General features: G+C 33.4%; 1 pseudogene; it reads right to left on the bottom strand.

The window, feature by feature from the left end:
- Window positions 1–14,229: 14,229 nt before the first annotated feature.
- On the bottom strand, window positions 14,230–15,386 carry LOC110007394 (alpha carbonic anhydrase 5 pseudogene; annotated as a pseudogene).
- Window positions 15,387–22,135: the final 6,749 nt, after the last annotated feature.

Here is a 22,135-nt window from a genome sequence, read left to right as displayed (position 1 = left end):
TTGTTCATTAGAGTTTATTCGTTGTTTTAAAATACCTCCTAATCCTAATTCAAAAGCATCACATTCTATTATTTTGAAAGCATTAGGATTAGCTAGATTTAAATAAGGTAATTCTTTAGCTTAAGTTTTTATTTTCTTTATAGCTTGAGTATGTTCCTCTGTCCATTTAGGAGGATTCTTTTTAAGCCGTTCGTATAATGGTTTAGCATCTATAGCCAAATTTTCATAAAAGTCTACTATATAATTTAAACATCTTAAAAATCTTTGTAATTCGGTTTTGTCTAAAATAATATCAGGAAATTTATCAGCAAATTGAATAGATCTTTCGATTGGTATAATTGTACCATAATGAATATGATGGCGTAAAAATCTTATTTTTGTTTGGAAAAGATTTATCTTTTTGGCCGATACTACTAATCCTGCATGTTTGATTGCTTGTACAAATGTATGAATTTTTTTAAAATGTTGTCCTATAGTATCTGAGAAGACTAAAACATCATCAATATATACTATCATAAATTTATAATATGGGTTAAATACTTCATTCATTATTTTTTGAAATTCTGATAGAGCATTTTTTAATCCGAATGGCATTACGTTCCATTCATATTGTCCAAATGGAACATTGAATGCAGTTTTATATTTATCTTCTTCTTTTATTTGTATTTACCAATAACCAGATTTTAAATCAAATTTAGAAAAGATTGTAGCAGTAGCAAGTCTATCTAGTAAGTCTTTTTTATTCGGTATTGGATACCTAATCCATTGTAAAACTTTATTTAAAGATTTATAATTTATTACCAGTCTTGATACGCCTCTTTCTTTTTCCGCATTTTTCTTTACTGCTCCAAGGAGATGCACTTATTCTTATTAGATTTTTGCTTTGTAATTCATCAATTTCTCTTTTACAAAATTCTAAGAAGGTTGTAATCATTTGTACTGGTCTAGCCTTGGTAGGAATTTTTGATTCATCAAACACCTTTTCGTAAGGTAATCCTACTATATGTTTCTTTCTTGTCCAAAAAGCATTAGGAAGGTTACTACAAATTTCTGTTTCTATTTGAGTTCGAAGTTTATTAATTTTTGTTATTATCTCAGGGTTTTCTAAGTCCTCTTCTATTTGTTTATATTTTATTTCTATTTTAAGGGAATATAGAAACTTTTCTTTATTACCCATTTTGTCTTTGACTCTATTGATTTCTTTAAGTTTTGGTTTTTCTAAAAATTCAAACTTAATTGTTCTTCCTACTCTAGATGTTTCTATTCCTGTATTATTAATTGTTATGGGATATAATAAGGTTAGGAATAGAATTCCAAGTATGACTGCCTGACTTAAGTTTTTTACCATAATAAAAGGTGTTGGAAAACAGTGTCCATTATTACATACCATGGCATTTGATAATTTATATTTAATGAATAATCTACTAATATCAGCAGTATTAAGTATTTGAGTAGTTTTATCAAAATATTTTGATGGAACTAAACCTTCATTAATACAACTTAAATCTGCACCTGAATCTACTAAAGCTAATGTTTGAAAATTATATTCCTCTTCGATAATAATTTTTCCTAATATAAACCATTTTTGAGAAATAATTTTATTTACTAAGTTTACCGATATATTTTCTTCAACTTCTTTGGTTTTGAAGGTTTCTGGTTTTTTATCACTAGGATCTGCTAGTTGACTGAATTCGATTTCATCTGTATCAGTTACAGCTCCTGATATGTCATTTTGTAATTCTAATATTTTGATTCTAGTTTTGAATTGTCCTATTATTTTTTTTATTTCATTTACTTCTTTTTTTAATTCAGATATTGTGGGTTCTCTTTGAAGTATGTCTTTTTTATTAATTAGTTTGAGTATTTCAGAAAAATTGTAATCCTCTGGTGGTTTGAGTAATGGAATTGGTTTATTTTTTGCTTTTGTTAATGTGATAAATTGGGTAATAATTTCTCTTTTTTCCTCTGGATCATTTATTTTTTCTATAAGGTCTAATATTAATGTATCTTCTTTGGATAACATATTACAAGAACATTCTTCTATATTCTGTTCAGATCCAGATTGTTCTGTTGAGGACATGAAATAATCTTCATCTTCTATTTGTCCTACCATTGTAGTATCAGTGGAAGATTCAGAAGAATCATCATCATATATTTGTATTATATCATATAGTTTATTTCTAATGGATTCTTCTAAGATTATAGTATCTATTTTCTTTTTTATTTTACATTGGCTTTTATAATGGCCAACTTTTCCACATTTATAACATACAGGTAATTTCCTTTTACTCTTACGGTACTTGTATTTTGGAGAGAATCTTTTTATGAATTTATCTTTCTTGTGTTTTTTATAAGATTTCTTTTCTTTTCTTTCTGTCTTATATTTTTTCTTTTTATGAAATTTATCTCTAGATTTTTCTATATGATATCCGAATTGTTCACAGAAGTCTCCTAATTCTTTTTTACCAGTCATTTTTTGTTTATCTAATTGTTTCTTCAATTTCATGTTAGTACATAGGGCTAATCCTTGTGCACATATCTTTGCAGATAATTCTCCTAATGGATAAACAGAATATGTTATGAACCCTCCATTTTTATTTTTTAATCTTGTTTTTACTTTTTCAGCAAATAAATATGGTAATCCAGCAATAAATTTTTCTTTCCAATGATCTTGCTGGCTATCTTCTCTGCTTAATAGTCTGGAAAAGAAAACATCTTTGTATCGTTTATAACGGGATAGGGTTGGACATCTTAAATTTGATAATAAATCTTCAGATCTAGCTTCAAGTAAGGCTATACTCCCCACAAAATGAAGGGTGATGGTGTAAATGAGAGTATTAACAACATCACTTTCGGAATATAGGACGTCTTGAGTATTTTCTTTTTTAATAGTCCATTGGCGAGTATTATTCAAAGTTTGTTGTTTTGTATTTTCAGGTAAGTGGAAATCCCACCAACCTCGAAGCCATCCTGTGAAACCACAAACAATGGCTTTGGCGACCTCTTGATCATGGTTGCCTACCATTTTGCACGCAGAGGCATACATGGTCATATGTTTCATAGTGTCTAATATTTGGTGTTCAGATAATCCATCTATATTCCAATTTACTATTGATCTTCCCGAATAAGAAATATTTTGGGCTACCAAATCTTCTTCGAATTGTATATCAACAGGGGTACGTCTATGATGATAGGGCCTAGCTGTTAAAGGTTTCCATGATTTTCCATATACTATTCTTTGAATATTATTATTATCTTGTTCATGACTATTTTCCGTAAAGGCTTCTTCCATATTTTCTATTGTGTTGGCAATTATAGGTGTCTCTTCTTGTAAGGTTAATGTAGATGATTCAGGGATTTCTGTAGCAATTTTCTCTTTTCCTTTGTTCTGAATGTTTAAAGTTTTTTCTTTAATTTCTAATTTAGATAATTTTGATATTAATTGATCCATTAGGGTTTTATTATCTTCTCCAAAATTAAATTTTTCTTTATCAAGTGATGGAGGTGGTTTAAATAAAATATTTTTGGTTTCTTTTATAGGTACTGGTCTTAACATATTTTCAATTCTGGATGCTTGCCTTCCTAAAGATTGCATATATAAATTTGTATAGTTATTTTGTTCTATTACATGTGGAATTAATTCAGCTTTTTGTATTATTTCTTCTGTAGTCATTTTATATGGTGTAGCCTTTGTTTCTATGTTTAATTTTGGTTTTGATCCTTTTATAATATTACGTTTTTCAGGAGGGTGAATACTTATCATTGTATTTCCTTCAGTTGTTTCATATGAAGCATATTGACTTTGTATTGTATTTATTTCAAAATTAGAAGTATGTATTTTTCGTTCCCTACATATTTCTTTTAACCAGACAAAAAATCCTTTGTTATATCGTTCTCTTTTTCGTGCCTTATTGTACTTTATATGAAATAATTCTACTAATCTAGGTTGAAAATGTTTTTTATACCAAGTTCTTATCTCCTTATTTACTTCAGATAAGCAATCTTGTTCTATAAATTGTTTGGTAAGTCTTTTTTCTTCTGTAAGAGTTAAGACTTGAAAATCCATTTCTGAGTCAGTTATTTCCGGTTCAGATTTTTGTATGGACCTATATTGTGGGATGATAATATTTTCTCTTGTTCTATATAGATCTAAGTTTGGATTTATAAAAGAGGTAGAACTTCTTGGTAATCTATTATAGGTTTTGTAGATGATTTTATTTCAGAATCATCTTTACTGTTATTTCTTCTATTGTTGGTAAATTGGATTTCTATTTTACCATTAGGATTTTCTAATATTCTTTCTGGAATATTATTTATTCTTGAGGCTTGGTACTGATGATTTTCATTGTAGATTAACCATGATTCAGGTAGATTAATTTCTGACCATTCTATGGTTTTTGGTATAATAGTATTAGATTTTTCAATATTGGTTTGGAAAAGTATTGTTTTTCCTCTTGTATCATGTTGTAAAACATTAGGGCATATGTGGTCATAACTTTGTAATATATTCTATATACTATGGCTAAATTCTGAGATCCTGGGATCATATCGAACCCTTGGGTTTTCAGGTTTAGGGTTAATACCTTAAGGATATTTGGATCTTTTATTGATATAAAATAATTTGGGAAGCAAATAAAGTATACTGGACCATTACATAAACTAGATTCTACCAAGCCTAATAAGGAATCATTAAACTTATTATGTTTAGTATCTCTTAAACATACTAATATTGAATTATTAAGTCCTAACCTGGTTGATGGTTTAATAGCTACTTGTATTAAACCTATATGAACGTAATTGTTACTTTTATCATTATGAGATTGTATTATTTTATTACTTAATAGCTGAAAATCTTCCTGGGTATTTGTTACTGATAAAGTCTATTCTACGGTTTTTATAGCATAACCTAGTTTTGAATTGTCCTATTTTTGTTTTTATTTCATTTACTTCTTTTTTTAATTCAGATATTGTGGGTTCTCTTTGAAGTATGTCTTTTTTATTAATTCGTTTGAGTATTTCAAAAAAATTGTAATCCTCTGGTGGTTTGAGTAATGGAATTGGTTTATTTTTTGCTTTTGTTAATGTGATAAATTGGGTAATAATTTCTCTTTTTTCGTCTGGATCATTTATTTTTTCTATAAGGTCTAATATTAATGTATCTTCTTTTGATAGCATATTACAGGAACATTATTCTATATTCTGTTCAGATCCAGATTGTTCTGTTGAGGACATGAAATAATCTTCATCTTCTATTTGTCCTACCATTGTAGTATCAGTGGAAGATTCAGAAGAATCATCATCATATATTTATATTATATCATATAGTTTATTTCTAATGGATTCTTCTAAGATTATAGTATCTATTTTCTTTTTTATTTTACATTGGCTTTTATAATGGCCAACTTTTCCAAATTTATAACATACAGGTAATTTCCTTTTACCCTTATGGTACTTGTATTTTGGAGAGAATCTTTTTATGAATTTATCTTTCTTGTGTTTTTTATAAGATTTCTTTTCTTTTCTTTCTGTCTTATACTTTTTCTTTTTATGAAATTTATCTCTAGATTTTTCTATATGATATCCGAATTGTTCACAGAAGTCTCCTAATTCTTTTTTACCAGTCATTTTTTGTTTATCTAATTTTTTCTTCTATTTCATGTCTGTACATAGGGCTAATCCTTCTGCACATATCTCTGCAGATAATTCTCCTAATGTATAAACAAAATATGGTATGATTCCTCCATTTTTATTTTTTAATCTAGTTTTTACTTTTTTTTGCAAATAAATATGGTAATCCAGCAATAAATTTTTCTTTCCAAGGATCCTGCTGGCTATCTTCTCTGCTTAATAGTCTGGAAAAGAAAACATCTTTGTACCATTTATAATGGGATAGGGTTAGACATCTTAAATTAGATAATAAATCTTCAAATCTGGCTTCAAGTAAGGCTGTACTCCCTACAAAATGAAGGGTGATAGTGTAAATGAGAGTATTAACAGCATCACTTTCGGAATATAGGACGTCTTGATTATTTTCATTTTTAACAGTCCATTGGCGAGTATTATTCAAAAATTGTTGTTTTGTATTTTCAGGTAAGTGGAAATCCCACCAACCTCGAAGCCATCCTGTGAAACCACAAACAATGGCTTTGGCGACCTCTTGATCATGGTTGCCTACCATTTTGCACGTAGAGGCATACATGGTCATATGTTTCATAGTGTCTAATATTTGTTCTTCAGATAATCCATCTATATTTCAATTTATTATTGATCTTTCTGAATAGGAAATATTCTGGGCTACCAAATCTTCTTCGAATTGTATATCAACCGGGGTAGGTCTATGATGATAGGGCCTAGCTGTTAAAGGTTTCCATGATTTTCCATATACTATTCTTTGAATATTATTATTATCTTGTTCATGACTATTTTCCGTAAAGGCTTATTCCATATTTTCTATTGTGTTGGCAATTATAGGTGTCTCTTCTTGTAAGGTTAATGTAGATGATTCAGGGATTTCTGTAGCAATTTTCTCTTGTTCTATATAGACTTTCTAAGTTTGGATTTATAGAAGAAGTAGAACTTCTTGGTAATTCTATTATAGGTTTTGTAGATGATTTTATTTCAGAATCATCTTTACTGTTATTTCTTCTATTGTTGGTAAATTGGATTTCTACTTTACCATTAGGATTTTCTAATATTCTTTCTGGAATATTATTTATTCTTGGGGCTTGGTACTGATGATTTTCATTGTAGATTGACCATGATTCGGGTAGAATAATTTCTGACCATTCTATGGTTTTTGGTATAATAGTATTAGATTTTTCAATATTGGTTTGGAAAAGTATTGTTTTTCTTCTTGTATCATGTTGTAAAACATTAGGGCATAATGTAGTCATAACTTTGTAACATATTCTATATACTATGGCTAAATTCTGAGATTCTGGGATCATATCGAACCCTTGGGTTTCAGGTTTAGGGTTAATACCTTCAGGATATTTGGATCTTTTAATGATATAGAATAATTTGGGAAGCAATTAAAGTATACTGGACCATTACATAAACTAGATTCTACCATACCTAATAAGGAATCATTAAACTTATTATGTCTAGTATCTCTTAAACATACTAATATTGAATTATTAAGTCCTAACCTGGTTAATGGTTTAATAGCTACTTGTATTAAACCTATATGAAGATAATTGTAACTTTTATCATTATGAGATTGTATTATTTTATTACTTAATAACTAAAAATCTTCCTGGGTACTCGTTACTGATAAAGTTTGTTCTACGGTTTTTATAGCATAACCTACTTTGAAGTTAAAAGATCCTTTTTTATGTATATCACTTATAGGGACTTTAGGTATATTCCAGTTCTGTACTTGGTTTTCAATACTATCTATTACTATCTCTTCTTTATTTTTTATCCTTAGAATATTACTACTAAGAGTAATACTTTAGGAGAAAGAAACCTAAGTAAATTCCTCCATTAAAGAAAGTTGGCCCGAGAGTTGAGGTTAGAGACGCTCAGACACCCAGTCTAAAGACCGTTAAGGCCAGGAGAGCCGCTGAGGTCGAAACAGACATAAGAGGTAGTCAAGGAGGACTGTCCAGATAACACTCATCCGCAACCTAATAATGGAGAATTTCATTAGGAATCTATCAAATAAAGCATTATATATATATATATATATATATATATATATATATATGCTACAGTACGTCAACGGGTGTACCTGTAAGAATAAGCCCCACGACACGGATTTAATCTGGGCCGATAAGATGGTCTCGAGACGGCCATTACCTCATTTTATGTTTGAATTGACCAAAATGCCCCCAAAACTTAATGGGTATTTTGGTCACTTTATTTCATGTAAAATAGTTTTTTTGATATTTTTATTAGATTCACCTATTTTTAAGAAGGCACATCTAAAATTTTATGTGATTTGGATTTGCAGAAAAATAAAATAAAATTCAAACACGAAATGAGGTCGTGATCTTCAGATTGGCCCAGATTGAATCTGGGCCGTTGTGCATTTAGTGTAAAACCATGGATTTATTTTCGTCTTCATTTTGTACATTTGTATGATCTGACTTCAACTAATTCAGAAAAAATTGTGGATTTAGGTTTAAATTCTTCTGGATTTATTTATTTTTCTTTGTCTTGTACATTTTGTATGATCTGATTTCGATTATTTCAACAAATATTGGGGATTCAGGTTTAAATTCTTGTGGAATTAATTTTTTCTTCGTCTTATACATTTTCTATGATCAAATATTCAGGATTTTGGGTTTAAATTCTTATGGATTTAAATGTGATAGTTTTTTGGTGTTCCTTGAACATTTTGTATAACCTGATTTCGATTAATTCCATTGTGAAGCCCATAATTAGGTACACCAGTAGAAAATATTTGGGATTTCAGTTTAAATTCTCATGGATATATTTTTTTCTTCATCTTGTACATTTTGTGTGCTTGACTTCGATTTATTCAGCAAAAATTGGGGATTTAGGTTTAAATTCTTATGGATTTAATTTTTTCTTCGTCTTGTACATTTTGTATGATCAAATATTGGGGATTTTAGGTTTAAATTATTATGGATCTAAATTTGATAGTTTTTTGATGTTCCTTGTACATTTTATATGATCTGATTTCGATTATTTCGATTGTGAAGCCCAAAATCAGGTAGACAAGTTGCAAATATTGGGGATTTAGGTTTAAATTCTCATAGATTAATTTTTTTCTTAGTCTTGTACATTTTGAATGATCTGACTTCGAGTAATTCAACAAAAATTGGGGATTTAGGTTTAAATTATGATGGATTTATTTTTTTTCCTCTGCATGTACATTTTGTATGATCTAATTTTGATTAATTCAGCAAATATTGGCGATTTAGGTTTAAATTCTTATGGATTTAATTTTTTCTTCATCTTGTACATTTTGTATGGTCATATTTCGATTGATTCAGAAAATTCAATTCTTATAGATTTAATTTTTTCTTCGTCTTGTATATTTTGTATGATCTGATTTTGATTAATTCGATTGTAAAGCCCAAAATTAGATACACCAGAAGCAACTATTTGGGGTTTAGGTTTATATTCTTATGGATTTATTTTTTTCTTCATCTTGTACATTTACTAGGCATTTTTTGCCGATTATTTTGATTGTGACGCCCAAACTCAAGTACACCATTAGCAAATATTGGGGATTTAGGTTGAAATTTTTATGAATTAAATTATTTCTTCATCTTGTATATTTACTATGATTTATTTACCAATATTTCTTCACCATTCTCTCTCTCCAAACTACCTGCAAATGATTCCAACATTTGCTTTTGCTTTGCCATCACAGTTCTATCTCTGCAAAATCTCCATCTATATTTGTTCTCTCTATCTCTCTCATCTTGGGTGCATCCGAACTTTTATAAGAGGAGGTTCAAATGTGTGGTAAAAATAACTCCATTTAAAAGATTATCAATCAGAAGAAAAATAAATACGACTGCTCATGGGTTACTATCATTTGATACCATTCTTTTGAACTAAAGTTCAAAGGTAGATTTGTACTTTTCTTTCAACGAAATTTCAGTATGTATGTTGATAAATAATACGTTGTACATCCTTTGGCATTATCATCATTTTGGAACAAAATTAAAGTTTTTTAGTTTGAGATTTGAAGTTGAATGATTGTGAATGAAGAAATAGGGCTTCTTGTTAAAATTTTAAATTTCATTTTTGGCTTGTGATATTTCACTGCACGTGTTATTGGTCCCTTCATTATCTTTGACCTTGCATTTGCTATACACAACGATATACACATAGTGAAGTCCAGAAATATTTACATATTTAGCTTTGCATTCGCAATTTGTCATGATCTTTGCATTTTTATAGTGGGCCCTATTAATGTCATCTGATTCTACAAGTAATCGAGGATATACACCTCGACAATGCCCTAAATAAAGTTTAGATTGTGCTACGAAAGCATCGACAAGCCCTAATAACCCAAATAGGATGTACTATAGATGTCTATTATGTGGGTTCTTCCAATGGTGTGATGAATATGTTACCACTGTGCAAAATGTCAATTTAAGGCATCGCAATACACAACAGTGGAATCCAATGCATGAATCACAAGGACGTGTCATGGTCAATCCAGAAACAAGTATTGGCCATGATACGATACTAGGGGTCATAGGGCGTTTACAACAAGTTTTGCTCCATGCCCCTTGGGCATTTGCAACAATTATTGTATTTCTTGTGTATAATAAATGTGTGCTTGCTTGCGCTCATGTTTTTTATTTTTGTAGTCCTTATTCAAAATATGGTATACTTTTTTTTTTTTTACTAATGTAATTATTTCTATTGTGGAGCTCAACTCATTCTCCTATTGCGTTTAATGTTATAGTTGAAAGTAAGAAAATGGTTCATGTTGTAGTTGTAGAACATTTGTAGGTTAAAGAAAATTACAATATGCAAATTGGCCTTGTAAGTGTTCCAATCTTCAGTAGCAGGCTTTCAATTGTTGGGAATGTAGTGTATATCAAATATCCTTATGAACAAAACAGGTGATCTAGATTAGGTGCTGACAAGATGTACTATTTTTATGATTTGGAGCCCGTATTCATATCCAACATCTCAAAGTTGACATGATTTATTGGTGAGTTTTTCAGAGTTGACCAACTTTTTTGGATGGGTTTTTTAGGTTCACCTCACTTCTATAATATGTGGTTGAAATCTAATATGAACGTTTTCCAAGATGAAATTACAGTATCAAAGGTGACCACATCCGAGAAGTGATGGTAGAACACCCTTGACATGTCATCTACCTATAGTAGGTTGACGATGTAATCCTCTTCATCTAATTTCACTGTATAGAAAAAAGATGGATTGGATCTCTTCATATCGATTAACCATTCCATCGCACGTTTGCCATCTTGGCCTTTGAATTTTATTTTCTTGTTTCGTAATTGGTTTTTGATGTCTTTTTGGGAGAAAGGGAAATTACCAATCTCTCCAACCTGCTCTAATAAGATATCATAGATATTCTGAGATTTTACCAAAGGAGACCTCATGGAGTTTATCATTAACTTTGTCGCATACGATATTGTTCGGTGAGAACTGATGAGTAGAGATTTCCTTGGAGATACGAGATTGTGATTGTGTTCCTTCACAAACCTTGTGACAACCCACTCATTGTTGGCAATTATACTTATGCACATCTTTGCTCCACATCCACATCTTTTTTGAGGCAAAATTTTTCTAGATTGCACTTGATTCACCATATGGAATCCTTCCTTAGAAAATTAATATTCCCCATCAATCTCTTTCCATCCTTATTCTTGTGAGTATTTCCCTTTCTGACACCAAACCCTTCCACCAAGGCAAAAGCCTTGTAAAACTCTTATGCATCATTTTCATCACCAAATCTCATTCCCACACGGCTCTATTTCAGATCCCTTGGAGGACAACGCATGCTCCCCGTTTTCGAGAATGTGGACTTATTGGAGGCGGGGTTGCAAGTAGGGGATCTTGCTCCATGGACTCTACAATATCCCCCATGTTGTTATACTCTGAACATGTGGTGGATGCCACACTTTCTGAAATGGTGAGGTCCATCTCAAGTACTAAAAGTTCCCTACATAAAACACAATTTATTTGTCAATTAATGGCTTCAACACTTCACATATTTTGAAAAAATTAATTTGACAATCTCCATATCTTATCTCTTGGTCGTTAAGTTTAGTTGGTTATGAAGCGTTATTCCATAGAATATAACTCATTGTGAATTTTTAGATTGACTACAGTTCCTTGCTCTACTCACAGAGAGAAGAGAACTCACATCGAAACACAATTTTTTCCATATTTCAATATATTTTATCAATCGTAATTCCTAATTGGATGGCCTTTCTATGCACAGTCAACTTCAATTTAGGGACTCATATTGTTTTAGAAAACATTTGGTTCCTAATCTGGGCCGCCGGCCCCTATATTTTAAGGGGAGATTACCCGTTAGTTCAGCTTTCCTTATTATTGTTAATTGACAACTCAAAGACCTAACTCATTAACAAAATGTTCATATAATGATTGTTAAATAAAATGAAATATAAGAATCTCCAAACAGTCCTTGTCATTTCAAGATTAATCATAATAACGTTTTTTTGTTTTTTTTAAAAAAAGGAGCAAGGCATTGTCCACTCTTAAGAAAGACGGGTTCCATCGACTCAAACTTTCAAACATCCATGTTCTACCCTAGGGTGATCTTTTAATTGAAAATGAAAATGAGAAAATAAAATTTTAAACTTCCAAAATATATTATTAACTTTTTTTTTGCATTGTCTATTTTGGTTGCCGTTTCTTTAACGTCCATCTTAAAGATGGATGTTCTATAGTCCGGGGATGTAAGCACCCCCAACTCACAAAATAACTTTCCTGTCAAAACCGCCCAAGCATGATTGGAATAAGGGAGTGTGATCACCCTAGTCTTGCCCCCACCTATTCTCTCTCGTTCCTTTTTTGGCTTTTTATTATTATTAATACAAAATAAGTCTTGGATACCTTACTCAGAATAGACGGGTGATCGGCTGTATCCCACCAATCCAGTTTCTAAAACACTTAATTATTGTCAAAGGCTCTTGTACCTGGAAACTACACATTGTGAAGTTATTGATAACATTTCATTATCATTTGTACCCTATCCAACACTCCCAAAGAAAAATGTCGTAACCTTAAAACCATGGTGTGTTCGATGTTAGTGATGTCTGACATCCCTAATTCTTTGCCTTTAAGTTTTCCAATGTTGCGAATGCTAGACACCTCATTCCTCAGCAAGAGGCTTGCCCAGTGTTGAAAATATCGTGCAGCCAAGGGGAATGAATTGGATAGGTTAGGTTATCTGATGCTGCTAACACCGAACAGCATGTTCCTTGGCAAGAGTCCCTGACCAGTGTTGAAAATATTTAACCGCTCAAAGGCAAGGATTTGGAAATGCTTGGCGGATTGATGTTGCAAACACTGGACACCTCGTTTCTTAGCAAGAGAAATCTTCGAGGTGTTGAAAATATCAAACAACTCAAAGGCAAACATTTGGAGATGTCCGATATCATTAAAGTCGAATATGTTGTGGGTTTTAGGGCTATCCAATATTATCAATATCAAGAAGACAAAGAAATAGGGGTGTTCTGCGTTTCCGATTTCCAATAGGCCTTGAAAATGAAAAGTTATAAGATACAAAATAAAAGTGAATTTCTCACCTGTCAGATATTGGAAATACCAGGCTGGAGGCAAAACTAAAAAAATGACGTGGGTTAGCGAGTGGTGTCCATGTAAATTTCAGAAAATATGGAGCGTACAATAATAAATTGGGAAAAAACGATACGCGCGTAAATTTTCCTCTTTTTTATAGGAGGCTTTGGTTTGGGTTTCATACTTCTATGCTTTACATTAAATGACTAAACAACCACTCCAATATGGATTAATTGTCAAATTAATACTGATTGCCAAAAAAAACTTCTATAACGACGTAATGACTGAAATAATCGAACAATAAAAACCGCGTGGTAATAGGGCTGAGAATTTAGAGGGTCCGGATCCACCCAGATCCTAATCTGGATCTGAAAAGTAACATGGGATTTGGATATGATTGCATCAGAATGGTTGAATCCGATAGGATCCAAATATTTTACATGGGATCCGGATTGAAAATAGAGGGAGTATCGGGGTTCGATGTTAACAGTATCAGACCACCCAAGTTTTTCTTCTTTTATAAGTGAAAATGGTCCATGTTTCGGACAACTGACGTCCAATTCAAACTCATCATAAATAATGATGGGGTAGACTAATGTTTCCAATTTCAGAATGCTCTAAAAATTGATTGATCCGATATCTGGGGTACCGACACTATCCCAAAATTCAAATATGAAATACAATCATGATCATTGGGTAGGCCCTGATTGAATCTAGACCGTTGGGCTCGTATGTAGCTGTAGGCCCACTGGCCTATGTTTTACCTTCACCGGAACTCGCACCTCGAGCACCGGAGCTTTGGGCAGATGTCGCTCCGATGCTTCCGCTCCCTGAATCGGAGCCATTCCCGCTCTCGCTCCCGTTAGATTACTACGAGTTTAACCAAGGCGATACTATACTTTCATAGCTTTTAAAGACATTAAATAAACAAGAAGTTGGTGGTGGTTGTTTCAACAATAGTGCCATTAAAATCGTAAATATCGAACAAAAAGGAACTCAAAACTTGAAGAACTGCGGTAGGGCAGACCTGTAACCATCTAAAGCATGTTCAGATGGAGAATGCCAGTGAAACTCCTCAAGTACGAATTGGGTTCCGTTGATGTTTATCCCACCAGCACTCCCTTTCTCCCATTCCAACTGTTGTCTGCAAGCAAAACATAGAAACTTTATGAATATCCAAGAAAATGATTTTAATTACATGCAATGGAAAGGATAAAACAATCTCGATGTATGGGAAAATGATTTTAATTACATGTAATGAAAAGGATGAAAAAATCTTGATGTATGGGAAATTGATTTTCATTAATTGTAATGAAAAGGATGAAAAAATCTTGTGAATTTGGCTAAATCTTGAATTTTTTATGTTTTAATCAATGAATCTCACCCAAGGTGAGGCATTTTGTGGGTGTGTTGATGCCTACTTGGGTTAATACATTGGATATGGATTTGGGTAAAAAAGGGGGAAGTGAATAAAGAAACCTCGCCAACTGATGCGCCCAAAAGTTTTGATGAAAAGGTCAACAACAACAAATTTGAGAATGGGATGGGCCTTTGGCAGTACTACTGTCAAGCCCCATGATAAAGTCTCTGACTCTATTCTAATGAAATAGTAGGGGCCCAAATCCCAACTGACTTTTCCCTTTGGAAAAGGGGTTAGGGTCGTGATGGTAGCATTTCCTATATCTCAGTAGTACGTTGTAGCTTCTATTCTCGCTAATAACTTCAAAAACTACCAAGGATTTTAAAAAACGTTGTAGGGGCCTATATTCCCCACTGTATTTACCCAAAAGAAAAGGTAAACGACCTTCGTTTTCAAGGTTGTAAAAAACATTGTTTCAAGTCAACATTTACCGCTTACTAATGAAAACCAAGATAGCGGAACATCTCAATCATATTTCGGATTCTCATACCCCAATGCCATGGCCAGAGTTTGCCAGTTTGGCCTTTGCAGCCTCATATCGAGCCTTTAGGCTCTTTAAGCTATGGTCGTATATGGCATTTGCATGAATGATATCAATGGGTGATTGCATGGTGCCCTTGGAGCATGCCACCCATTTAGAGCGGAGCCTGCCCCAATTTTCCTGTCCATTCCTGCTACCTTCCAAATAGCTGAACTCAGCTTTCTCTACTGCAAAATCATCAAACCACATCATTTTGAGTATGCATTTCTAGAGAAGCATTGAGAAAAAGAAAGTACACAATGAAAATATACCAGAAAAGAAAAAGAAAATGATGCAAAATAATGAATGAATATTATCTTATCACATAGGAGGGTGAACTGAGATTGAAATATAGTGAAGAAACTGTTGTGGTTTTTGTTGTTCTTTTCAACTCATTTAAAAGAAGCAAAAAATAAAAATAAAAATAGAAATATAAGTACCCCCACACTGAGAGGGAGAGAGACAGGAGAGATTATTTCTAGTGGGCATTCCAATAATATGATCATCTTGAATATTGACTTGTAAGAATCATTTTTAGGGGATCAGTGGTTCCTTGACTAATTTTGTAAATTAATGCTTCAGAAAAAACTACAAGAGAACTTTGTAGACATTCCATTTGTCAAAAATAAAATAAAAAAAATATAAGGGAAACTACTTCGTGGTTTTGAGATAAGAAATTAGCCAAAATATATAGTAGAAGAGGGTGTGAAGCAATGGCAAATCAACAAGGGCTATAAGAGAATCACAACCAAGAATATGGAGGGTTTTAATGGATATTCCACTAAGTAATAAAACCATGCGATTGATTACCATGATCATCGCAGGAGACCAGGAAAGGATAAAAGAAAACGAGAATGATGAAGGAAGACGAGAGGTTCATATTCATCTAACACAAAAGCTTATTGTTTTCACGAAAGCTTACAGTGAGGTTATAGTTGATCTCTTTCTTATTTATAAAGAGGAGACGTTGGAGAGTACGAGGTGACTTTAGCCACACGGTAACTGGAAAAAGTATGACATGCCAGCCAAAGTTTACTTTGGAGATTAATTAAGAATTAGAGAAGGTTCATTGGGTGATTTTTTCATTACAACATGACGATATTTTCTTCAATTTCAAACACGTATTGTCTCTAGAAAAGCCCTTCTATTCAAAATCCATAAAAAAAGGAAAAAACACAAGGAAATCATTGTACTCGTTCTGGTTTTGCATGTTAATCTCCATTCCTAAGTCCTAACAAACTTGTGTGGAAAAGAGTTACATTGAAAGTTTCTATTTCGAATAAGTCTAAACACTCCATGTCTCTTTGCTCGAGTAACAATAAACTTTGTGAGTACGTTTGCATTTCGTAATCCAACTGCTAAAGTGGATTCATTGCCTTTCGTTCATTATTTCTAAAATATAACAATGTTACACGTGCATTAGCATTAGGTACAATGGTCGAGCCTAGCAAAAAGAAAAGCCAAATGATTTTGTGCTCCCGAGGGAGCTTACATCCCATTCACTCTCGGACCCGATTTCTATGCGGCCAAGCACGCATATGTAGAAATGCGGGCCTCTTAAGGAATTTATTTTTGAGATGGATTTTAAGACTTAATTTTTAAGAACATGTAATCTCTAACATAGAGATCATGAATATGAATAAATAAATAAATTTTAAAAACTAGAAATAATAATTCTAGTAAAAAAACATTTGAACCATTAGTTTCCATTGTTTTTAGGTGGAACACCTACTTGCATCTATTTTTAAAATGGATGCTGTATAATCTATGGACCACATATATAGAAATGTTGTCAAGCCTGCATGAAACAATTTTCCTTCACTCTCTTCAACAAAAAGTAAGCTAGGGGTATCATTCGGACCCCAAATCTTGGGGATTTATCCTGTGGGAGGACATAAAGATCAACTCTAAGAAGAGGACGAGGGAGAGAGAGTTCTAACAAACAATGTATGAGCAAGACAAAACATGACATCCCAAAATTGAACCTACATTGTTCCATGGCACCAAAATCTACGTATTAAATAGCTCAAACTCCAATTTTCTTTTTTAAAAATATCAACTTAAGAAAAACCCAAATTTTCAGGTCAAAAAAATTATCCAAGCGTATATTTTACCTGAGGGAGCAAATGGATAGATTAGTCCTATGGGATCATAGTACACGTGCCCAAGAGAAAAATAGGTATAATACACGAGGGCATCATCATCCCCCTCAACCTTCGACAGAAGCACGTGTTTGATACTTTTCTCCAATTAGATAAATATGGTTAAACACCCGCGTTTAATACTTTTCACTAATTTGGTGAAAATCCAAAATAATTTAATAATGTGGAATGGGGGTTTATTTTAGGGAAAATTAATAATAACCCTCAAAACTAGACTTTCTATGCAAGTTACTTCCAACCAAATTTTTTTTCTCACTTTTTGCCCAAAAAATCATATTTCTAGTAAATATCCCCCAAGTAAAAAAAGGTATATGTTTTTACGAAAACACCATTTTTCGAACATAAAAATTTAATTTTGGCCGAACATTCATGTGGGCTCACATGGGCTGGCAGACCGCTCTTTGACATTTCCAGACCCCGTTAAACTAAAAAAGTGCCGGACCACTCTTTGACATTGCCGGACCGCACTTTCAACCTGTTGTTGGACCGCATGGGCCTGTTGCTGGACCGCATAGGGCTATTGCTGGACAGCCTTTTGACAGTGCCAAACCGCATGGGCCAATTGCAAGACCGTTCTTTGTCAGTGCCAGACTTCCACTTGTACTGTCGGACCGCCACTGTTATTTTTCGGACCGACATTATACTGCCGGACCGCCCTAAGAATATGCCGGACCGCCTTTTTGTGCGAAAGAGGAGAGAGAGGCCAGAGTAAAAATAAAGGAGGGTAGTTTAGACTTTTTTATTTTCTTTGGGTTGGGGGACATTTGCTAAAAAAGTATATTTTGACGTAACGAAACAACTTTTTTTAGTGAATTTTTGAGGTTCACCTTAATTTTATTTTTTAGGGGTGAGTATAAACCTTTTCCTTTAACTTATGGTATAAGTTGGTTGCAATTAATTTTGACCATTTGATGTACTCGGATCGGAGTGGCAATGGGCAGCGGGCGAGCCTGGCCCTTGGGGACTAGGGAGCCGTCCCTAGTCCCCAAGGGGCCGGTTGGCCAAGCCCTAAGCCTGGCATTGGCCTTGTCTTGGCCAGGCATGCCACACAAAATAAAATTATAATAAAAATGAATAAAAGACAAACAAAACAAAAAAAGGGACGGGCTGCCCCAAACCGGGCCAGCCATGTCACAAACCTAACCTATCACTGGCTCGGCTCTCTAGCCCCATTTTGAATCCCAGGTGCTATGGTTTTAGGGCTTGGAGGCCCATTCGCGCTGGGCTAACCTGCTCATTGCCAGCCTGTATACTTACACTTTCGAAGTCCTTAGCAATCGAGAAAACATTTAGGTTCTAAAAGAATAACAATAACGTTTTTGGACTTTTTTAGGAAAAAACCATTGGATATTTTTTTTTAGAGTTTATAAGAATTCGTCTCTCTCCATCGTGCTGTTAGAATTTCTTATCTCTCGTTCCTCTCTTATTGTCTATCTCCCTATAGATATTGTTCTCGTCTCTCGCTTTGTCTTTCTATATTTTGCAGTAATAATTTCTTATTTCTCTGTCTCTCTGTCTCCCGTTCATTACTCTCTCTCTCTCTAATCATATAATTAGTCTAGTTTCTCACTCCTTGTAATTATAGATTGAGGTACACCAAGTTAATGCCCAAAAAAAAAACAACGTCGTTGTATTTCCACTTTCACAGACTTCCAATGATACACTTCAAATAAAATTCAATAACTCATCCAATTGTTAGAATCATGGACATATTGCAACTACAAATAAGAAATATGTAACCACAATTGTGAAGTTCTTGAAAGCCTAGCGACAAAATACAAAGAACAAAAAAATCCAACCTCAACAAACCACTGGATGGGATCCTGGCTTTTAATGCATATAGATAGAGCTAGATATCCACCATTGGGTACCATTCATTTATAAAATTGCATTTCACAACAAAAATACAAGAAAATATCTACAATTATAGGTATAAGCAGTCACGGTACAATGAAAAATCGTTGTATAACTGGTCACGGTACAATGAAGAGTGTCTCACCTATTTAGTGCACTAACCTAGCGATCGTTCAATGCACTAGAGTTGCATTTTAATTCTACAGAGGGAGCATTTTAGTTCTAGAGAGGGACAGTAATTATTGCAAGAAATTTATTTCTTGATAGAGAAAGTAATCATTGTTGAAAACCTAGGTAGTGAAAATTGTTTGTCAAATGTGAGAAATAGGTAATATTTCTAGAGTAAGGAAATAACTATTGAGTAGAGAGATGTGATTCTTCATTAGGTGGTCAAGAGAGTTTAACGACCCAATGCAATTAACTACTACAACACACAACAGTCGCCTCACCTTCCCTACTATCTCTCTAAAAATAGAATCCATTTTTATTCTTGCTACATATATCCACCCCTAAACAATTTCTTAATAATGTAGCTAGTTAATTAGTTATAAATAATAGGGTTTCGGTATGTCAAATGACGCAATTGTTATATGGCGTCCCCAATGATCTACAATGTATACATAATTGAAAAGTATGGATCTCTCCCAAATTCCAAGTGTGGGGCAAACATATAGTGGAGCCTTGGTTCCCCTCGCTCTCTGGCCTCTCTTGAACCACTTTCTCTCTAACCACTCTAATTTTATCTCTCTAGTTGTAGAATGGTTCGAAGATTTTTTTTTCCCTTTTTAATTTCTACTTTTCTCTATTTTTTGTATTTATTGAAGAAATTGACACTTTAAATGAACAATGACAAAAAAAAGTAGGCTTCAAAGGCAAAAAAACGATGAAGAGAGAGAAAAAAAGAAAGAGGGGGAAGTACACAAAAAAATCTTCTGAAAGCATGGTTGTTTTGAATTTTGATGTGCGCCATGCCATATGTAGAACCAGGGTTTGACCGTTCATGAAGGAAAGGCTTCGATTGTTAATTTGAATTTGAAGGGAGGATGAGGAATACAATAGCAAAGAATGTGGAAGGTCAAGTTGTAGATGTTGAACACTCTAGATGGCTTATGGAAAGAAAAAATATATCAATGTTATATAAAACGTTATGTACAGCAAAACACACTTATATTCCAAGTGTAATTTTCTACAGAGTTTGCCTGAAACTGAGAATTCTAAGAAAAAAAGAAAATTGGGTGAGAAACCATTTACCTATGAAAACAAACCTAGAAATCTAGTTTTTAACAAAAACAATGTTTAAAACAAGTCAATTTCAGATGAAATCATGGTTCCACCATATCTGGGGGAAACGAAAACTGGGGTTTTTGGGTATTATTGCTATTTGAATCCATGATTTTAAGATCCATTAATACCAATAAGTTTAGTTTAGACAAAAAATCGGCCCAAGAATTAGTGTTCAAATAAAGATTTAGACAGGAATTGAGAAAAATATTGGGCGTCCTCCATTTTCCCTATGATGAATCAAAATAAAAGCCAAAGATGGTGTGGATCATAAATTTTTCTTTGAGCTAGGTAAGGGTAGTATAGTAGTGAATTTGTTAGATCCGTTAGTATTTTTTTTTAAAAAAATGCTTAAGCGTATTTCAAAACAACAAATTTGGTTTTATTGTTCTTTCCTAAATTGTTTTTATAGAGAGAGAAGGATGTGGGTTTGAGTCTCAAATTGAAGAGGAAAGAGTTTCTTGAGGTGTATTTAAGAGTACACATTCCCATACAATGTACTCTAAGTATAAATGAGAGAGAAGGTGCATGCGCGGAGTATGCGATGTGTGCGACACGCGTATGTGTATGCATTGGTGAGGCCGATGGCACTTAATGGCACACTTTACACTTCACTTGTATAAGCACATGAGGCACCCCTCGTCCGAGCACGTATGCAGGTCAGGCTCTTGGCTCGTTATCTTTTTGTGAATCTGTTTCGTAGGGGGGTCCAATGATCATCTAGCTATGGATGCGTGTGGGACATCCAATGGTCATCTAGACGTTGATGAGATGAATTCAAAAGGAGATTATATCCAAGAGAGTTAAAGTGCATATAACTTATAGTCGTTTATGTTACATGTAACCATCACAATAAGTGAGTTAAGGGGCTGCATGTAACTTGTAGCTATTGGTGGTACAAGTAAACACCACTACAATTAATGAGCAGCCACCTTATAGCTCTATATAATGGGGACTCTATCCCGTACGAGAAAGATACTTAGAACAACTATTGAGCCTCTCAAGAACATATTGTCTCTGCAATACCTGCAAGGAAACCATTGAGCTAAACTCTCTCTCTCTACTTTATTTTGTCTACATCTCTCTCCAAACTATCAAGATTCTGGTGTCTAATATGTGGGTTCCGAGCTCAGGTGCATAGACTTTAGAAACATTTAAAAATACAAGTATGTTTTCATGTATCTTGAGGACCAATTGCTCTCTTTATGCAGATCAAATACTATATCGAAGGGGGCAAATATCGTTTTGAGAAAACCCTCCTACATGCCTGAAAACAAAAATATTTTGAGATCTAATTGTTTGAAATTGTACCACTTTCTGCCCCCATTTCACTCTACCAACTCCAACAGCTCCTAGGGTTAACAACATAGAAGACATTGAGCAATGCATTCCCATGATTGCTTTCTTATTGAAAATGCCTCAAAAACCCATTGTTGATCAACTCGGCAAAATCGATGCTTCGCACTTTGAGCAGCCCTGATCAAATCATTGAGATCTTTAACTCTACTCTTGAGCAAGCAAGCGTAGTTAGGGGTCGGTATTAGATGGATCTAGTGATTAGGTGGCTTACCAAAGCCAGATGTTTATCTGAAATCGAATCTTAATAAAAACAAGAGGAAAAATTCTTATATCAAATCATAGAAGTTCTAACATGGCCTTATTATC

The sequence above is a fragment of the Amborella trichopoda genome, chromosome 4, assembly GCF_054954075.1.
Source record: "Amborella trichopoda isolate Santa Cruz 75 chromosome 4, AtrichopodaSantaCruz75HAP2 v2.0, whole genome shotgun sequence".
NCBI lineage: Eukaryota > Viridiplantae > Streptophyta > Magnoliopsida > Amborellales > Amborellaceae > Amborella > Amborella trichopoda.
This window is presented reverse-complemented; position numbering and strand designations above follow the sequence as displayed.